The sequence below is a fragment of the Muntiacus reevesi genome, chromosome 4 (assembly GCF_963930625.1).
Source record: "Muntiacus reevesi chromosome 4, mMunRee1.1, whole genome shotgun sequence".
Lineage (NCBI taxonomy): Eukaryota > Metazoa > Chordata > Mammalia > Artiodactyla > Cervidae > Muntiacus > Muntiacus reevesi.
Genome location: NC_089252.1, coordinates 14563337 through 14570806, shown reverse-complemented (window position 1 = coordinate 14570806; position 7470 = coordinate 14563337). Strand labels below are relative to the sequence as shown.

General features: G+C 34.6%; 1 pseudogene; it reads left to right on the top strand.

Moving 5' to 3' along the window:
* Positions 1-5829: 5829 nt before the first annotated feature.
* On the top strand, positions 5830-6806 carry LOC136167380 (actin-related protein 6 pseudogene; annotated as a pseudogene).
* The last annotated feature ends 664 nt before the right edge of the window (positions 6807-7470 follow it).

The window sequence follows — 7470 nt, the reverse complement described above, 5'->3', positions numbered from 1 at the left end:
ATCTGGGTCTTGTTCCTAGGATGAAGGCGCTTCCTTCCTTGTTCTATCTCAGCCTAGGGATAAGCACTATTTCCTATATTTGCTTTACAATTCTCTTAATTCTTCCTAGCCAAACTTTTGTTTCTCTGATTGTCTGTTTTAAGTGAACAATTCTTTATATCAAATTTTACCTGTTCATATCACTGTATTTTTGGTAGTGTTATCAACTCTGGTTGATATACTATAGCATATACTCAAGACCTTCTCCCCTCCATAATAGCTTTCGTCACCCCTACCATAGTTTCCCTCTTCTGTATGTAGTTTTTCACTTCCAGGTCTTCAGAAGAGAGTCAGAGAAACATAGAAACAAAAATAAATAGCTCAGAAGTGGATGATGTGACGGCTTCCTACACTTTAGGCACCAACCTAGATGCAAGTAAGCTAGTAGAGTATTGCTATATTCCCAGAAAGAAAATATTGGTTTGATAAGTACATAACCAGACTCTGCAACAAAATATTAAACCTCTTGTGTTCTAAACTGAAGTTTGTAATACTTCTCTCACCACTAACAGATCTTTCCCTTTTTTTTTTTTTTTTTAAATCTCTTTCTCAGTAACTGTTACAATCATTTGCCATTTATCACTCAAAAACCCTGTGGTCACTCATAATGCCTGGCTCTCTTAAATTTCAACTCTATCAGTGGATTTTGTTGCAAATCTAATTACCTTCCTCATGTGTAAGCCACATGACCCTCTGCCCTGGACTCCCGCAATGAACTAATTTCTAATTGGCTTCTAATTTCTAGTTGGCTTCCCTGCTATCACTTTTTCTTTACAGTATATTCTCTTCAGAGGATTTCAGAGGCACTTTCAAAAACTGAAAAATGTCATATGATGATCCCAATCTCATCCTATCAGCAGTCTCCCATTACACTTGACTAAAATTTAAAATATTTTCCTTGGCCTACCAGTTTCTACAAAGTCTGATGCTGCTCTATTCCTTAACCTTTCTTGCCTGTTTTTATTTCATTCTGATCACACAGTAACTCTTGCAGTTTCTGTCTCTTTTCTTGTTTCCTATCCCAGGAATGCTCATGTATTTGTTATCTTAATTGGCACATTCTGTACATTCAGATTCAAATGTAAACATCTCAGAAAATCCATCTTCATTATCAGTTGAAAATATCACCTTCTATTTTGAGTGTCCTATGTGTCAATACAACTAATCACTACTAGACATTATTATATTACTTCTCCTATTTTATTAATCTCTTAATCACTAAAACATGAGCTTCATACAACAAAGGATTTTTTTTTTCTCATTCCTCACAGTGCCTCTAAAGTTCTAGAAGTTGAAATCTTATTAATATTAGCTGAATAGATCTATGAAGAGAATGTATCAGTCAACCACACTTGGAGGGTGGATGCGAGGTGAAAAAAGGAAGCAGAATTGACAAAAAGTCTTGTACATTTTTGGAATAAGGAAACAATGTATAGGACATTTAAGAAACTGTAATTTTCAGTGAAGAAAGAAAATAGAATGTGAAAATATCCACGATAAAAGATGAGGAGCATGAGACAGACAGGGATTAGATACAGAACTGCAGTTTGGATTTTGTTACAGGCAGAATAAAAAACACATTAGTTGTTCTACTTTAGTAGGGAAGTCAACTGATCAGATCTGTGGCTTAAAAGGATCTCATCAGCTGCGTTGTGAATACGTTAGAAAGAAGAGATTGAAAGAAAATGACACCAGTGTTAACCAGTAACCTAGTTTAGATGCAGATCTGGTTTGATCAAGATGATGGTGGCTGGAATAAGGAACAGAAAGATCAAAGGCTGCTTCAGAAATAAAATCAACAAAATATAGTGTTTTTTTTTAATTTTTTAGTGTTAGAATGAGAAGCAAGTGTGGATCTTCAAATAAAGAAGAAGTTAATTCCAACTCCCCCAGTTAACACAAATGTCACTTTCTAGTTTTTACCTTCAATCACAGAGAAAATTGCCAATAATTAGTCTCTTCAAATTTGACAAAAACAAATCTAAGTGATAATGAAAGTGGCTTTCATAGTCCTGAAAATGAACATTATCCCATTTGTTATTTTAATTGAATGATTTTTTGTTTTCAGTAGGTGAAGCAACCACCCTTCACAAAGACTCCTAAACATTGCCACAACTTGCTACCAAAGTATTCTTGGGTAGAACAACATTCACAAACCCTTGAGGAAAAAAAAAAAAGAAATAGATAAACACCTGCCAAACACTGGGAGCTGTTTAAATATTATTATAACAAGCAATGTAATTATAACAATTCAATCTCCTGGAAAATGCAATAACCAATTTCCCTGCTTGGTACAAGGAAAGTGAATCTGAAGTATCCAGGTCATACAACTTTATCTCCGGCATTCTGTTAAACAAAGAACTGCTACTATGTATAAGGAGGATATTTTAATGAAATTTTACAGTCATAATTCTTGTCTTATTTCCCCCTCAATACAGATCAGAATACCATTTCAAAAACAAGCCCAGGGAATTCCTTAATTTTATAAGTAGAAACAAATGGTTAGGTATGGGAAGGAGTGGTGTTTTTGGAGCCAATTCCATCTTTTTGAAAATAGTAATTTGAAATTAAGCATAATTTCAGACATAGAAAATAAATTTCTGGTTACCAAAGGGGAAAGGGAAATGGAGGAAAAAGTTAGGAGTGTGGGATTATCACATACACACTACTATATATAAAATAGATAATCAAAAGGACCTTTTGTAGAGCACAGGAAACTATACTAAATATCTTGTAATAACCTATAATGGAAAAGAATATACACACACACACACATATATATATGCATAACTGAATGACATTACTACACCCGACACTAACACAAAGTTATAAATCAACTACATATCAATAAAAATGTTTTAAAAAAGAGAAATTAAGCATGATTTCAATATCAAGATCTTTTTTCTTACACATCCTACAGGTTCAAAACTAGTTGTAAAATTTGTGAAGCCCAGTGTGAAATGAAAATGTGGAGTCCCTTGTTCAAAAAGTATTAAGACTTTTGAAATGACAATAGCAGAACACTAAACAGAGTCAGAGGCCCTTCTGAGATTAAGGTCTTGCTCCTACATCTGAAAAAGAAAAAAAAAAGTTCTTCACTTTGATCTTTATTTGTAAATGATTGTGAGTTGAATTTTTTTTTTCACTCTAGATAGCTCATCCTGCAACTCTGCTTTTCCAGCCAGGCAAACTATGTTCCTGGAAATGCAACCTGATCTAACATGGTTAACTGAAAACCCGGGCATTTCTTTATATTACTGACTTTAAAAACAACCTCTAATCATGATAGATTCTTATGAAATAGCATCACCCACTCAATGGACATGAGTTTGAAAAAATTCCAGGAGACAGTGAAAGACAAGAAAGCTTGGCATACTGCAGTCCATGGGGTTGCAAAGCATTGGACACAACTTAGTGACTGAACAACAGCTAATAAAATGAGTCTCATCTTTTTAACAAGACTCTCAACTCTTTAATTTGTCATCTTGAGCTATCTGTATCTTTCAAGTCATTGGGAAAATTGCTGCTTGTTTCAACAATTTTAACAGACATGACCAGCCACTCCACCGAAAACATTTGTTGATTAAGAAAGACACTTACTAAAAGTTAGATCAGGCATTGCTATACTGAATTTACTGACCAATGCAACTAAAATGGCTGATCTAGTAATCTTTTGCTTTCTAAAGTTAATGAGATCCTCAGTTGTTGCAAAGGCTCTGCCCTGTAAAGGGGAACAGGGGGAAGGAACTGCTTCCTCACTAACCTTTCCTCCAGGTTAAGTTCCTCCCTCTCTCATCCTGCAAGGCTCTTTCTAATTTCACAGGGGACCTTGAAGGCTCTGCTTTTTCTCCACATCACAAGCTAGAGAGCCACTTTGCTCTCACTTTTTTTTTTCTATTTTATCTCTTGATCCATCACACCTCTCCATCCAACCTCATATTAGTTATGCTCACATCACCCCTTTCAGGCAACACACACGCATGCACACACATGCACACACACATGCACACACATATACACATATGCACACGCATGCACTGCACACACACATGCACACACACACACACACACACACACACCCCTCTATACTAAATTCTCCAGTCTCACCAGAACTGAATATAACAGACTGAAAAAACTCACGATAAAATTTAAATATCCATTCCATATAGTCACAAAGGACAGTGGCCGGTGTAGCTTTTATTCACATGAGACAGAATAGAGGAAATCTGCTTATGGAATTATCCCCCACCTCCTTTCTTGTTGAAATACCAAATGTCAGATTTGACCACTGTTATTTTTCTATAGCAAGGTTAATTTCCAATGTAACATCGCCTTTGAAGTCAGGCTTATTCAATGTGAGATGAACTGGTGATGTGTTGACTAAATATCTCTGAATGTCACTGATATTTTATTTTTAAAAACTGTTCAATTTTAAATTTTATTTTAAAATTATTCAGCTTTAAACATCTTATATTTTAAGAAAAATAGTAGCTTCTATTATACAAATTTGGAGAAGGCAATGGCACCCCACTCCAGCACTCTTGCCTGGAAAATCCCATGGATGGAGGAGCCTGACAGGCTGCTGTCCATGGGGTCGCTACGAGTCGGACATGAATGAGCGACTTCACTTTCACTTTTCACTTTCATGCATTGGAAAAGGAAATGGCAACCCACTCCAGTGTTCTTGCCTGGAGAATCCCAGGGATGGGGGAGCCTGGTGGGCTGCTGTCTATGGGGTCGCACAGAGTCGGACATGACTGAAGCGACTTAGCAGTAGCAGCAGCATTATACAAATTAACTTTCTGTATTTTTCTGTCTTCTCTTTTTTAAAAATAAATTTTTGCTAACTTCATTGCATCTCTGAACTGTTTTGTCCTTCAACCACAAAAGTCAGTCTCTCTGATCCAAAACTGAAATTTCTTTTCTTTCAAACTACAAAATATTCTAAAAATTCATTTGTAATCTATGTTTATTTGTAATAATACTTTTAATAATAATTTCTAATCTATGTTTACTCCTTCCTTTTTAAAAAAAGCATCTTTCTGACCTTAAGGTAAATCAATCATTAATTTATGAGTTATGATCCTTGGTGGACAGAAAGTGAAACTGAAAGTCACTCATTCATGTCTGATTCTTTGTGACCCCATGGACTATAAAGTCCATGGAATTCTCCAGGCCAGAATACTGGAGTGGTTAGCCTTTCCCTTCTCCAGGGGATCTTTCCAACTCGGGGATAGAACCTAGTTCTCCCACACTGCAGGCAATTCTTTATAAGCAAATCATTTATTTAATTTTAACTTGTATCATAGTTGCTTAAGTAGGTTTGCTTGACTCAGTTACTGTGATTTTCTTTTACTTTTACTTTTGCAAAATATCTCTCAGATAAAATCCTTTGAAAATGCTAAATCACAAATCAAATTGCATTATTATTTCTATAGTCATGCATACAAACATATACAACTTCAAAAAAAAGAGAAAGAAAATTAATTTAATCTCATGCTTGTTTCAGTTAAATTTAAGCTTAAAATGTATCTTTTATGTTTCAAGATCAAGATTGTGGTCTTAGTTGAAAACCATTTGGGTTCTGTGTAAAGGTCACAGAGGAAGATAATATCATACAATAAATGCTAATTTGTTTTGTAAGCTGAAAATATATGCATCAAAACTTTGTTTCTAACGTGAGTGGAGAGATCAGAAAAGAAAGCAACAGTGGCTTGGTTTTTGCTAAAATGATGATCTTAGTGCTGGATATCAGAGCTTACAAAGCCAAAATCGGTTACAGTCACGAAAATGTCTCTTGGTTTTTTAGATATCAATATTATTAGCATTGAATCATATTTTAACTTCACTTCAAAAATCAACGAATGCATTCTTATTTGAAGAATACCAGTTTCTGGCAGTATTAAAAGTAGATGCTGGGGCTCTCTGTGTGCATGGGTATTTCCAAGAAAATCGTTTCAAATAATGCTGTATCATCGTAGACAGTGGATATTCCTTTAGACATATAGCTCCTTATTTTAGAAGTAAAAAGAAAAAATAAGCAATAAGATAAATATGGGAGGAAAAGCCTAACCAATAATCTAAAAGAGATCATACCTTACAGGCAGTTACATGTTATGAACGAAACATGTGACTGACCAAATGAAAGAAGATATATACTTTTTGTCTCAGAATTTTTATAGAGACATAGGTATTGCCAAGTTGAAAGAAGAAAATGTGTTAACGGTGACTATGTTTTGCCTGACTTTACTGCAATTTAAAAGGGCTTCTGTAAGCCAAGAGAAGAGATGGTGTTAAGTGGAAAGCATAAATCTGGGTAACAAATTTTTTGGGCCAATGAAAGATTTGCTGTTCCAGAAATACTCTTTAATCCTTCTAGTATAGGCATTCAAGAAATGGAGATTCTGTTCTATTCAATTCAGAACCTACCTGAAGAAATGCTGTCTTATTTTTTAAAAACATTATTTTGACAGGAGGAAAGTCTAGTCTCTTTTCCCAGGATTTAGTCAGAAATTCGATGGCTCAATCCAACAGATTCTGATGTTTCTGTTGTGCTGCCTGACAACCCTACTATTTATGCCTGGGAAGGTGGAAAATTGGTATCAGGGAATGATGATTTTGAAGATACAGTGGTAACAAGAAAATATTATGAAGAAAATGGACATAGCATCTGTGAAGAGAAACTTTGTATTGAAGAACCAGTTCTTAAAGTACTGAATGATTGTGATAAAAGTTTAATTTTCAATGTTCTTTTCAAAGGAAGTTAAGGACCTGTGTTACTGCTCATCCTAAGATAACATCTTGAACTTAGGTAAATACTTTGATCTATGGCTAATTTTCAAAGGTTTCTTAGCTAGGTTAGTAAGTAAACTGTAACTCAGCCCATATTTTCATTTAAGAGCTAAACTTACTATAGCAATGATTATGTCATTTCTAAGAGAAAGTTATTTTTCATTAAAAGATGAAAGAGTGAGTGCAATTTAAGATTAATTCTTTATAGCCAAAAGCAGAAACTTAACTGTACCACTGGTCAGATTTCCTTAGAAGATCATTTTGTGTGACTGGCTTGGAACTGACCAGAGTGTGTTGAGGCTGATATGACTTCTCTCTTTTAGAATTAACCACTTTATTTTTAAATTGCAATTTTTACTTAATAAAGTTGGAAAAAATAATCTATGTTTGTGTAATGTTTATTTTTTAGTTGGCATAAGTTTGAAAGGGTGAAGATCAAAGCCAATTTAGTAAAGTGATTTTGCTCATTACTGTGTTTCAGAAATGCATTATTTCACTCATAAAAATACTATACCATTTTTAGGATGAAATTCTTGTGTCATTGGGCTCATGTATCAAATTCCTAGCAGTCCTTTACCTTTAGTTAGAATCATGTGCCTACCCCATGGCTTCAGATATTTTAACAGTCCTACTAAGATA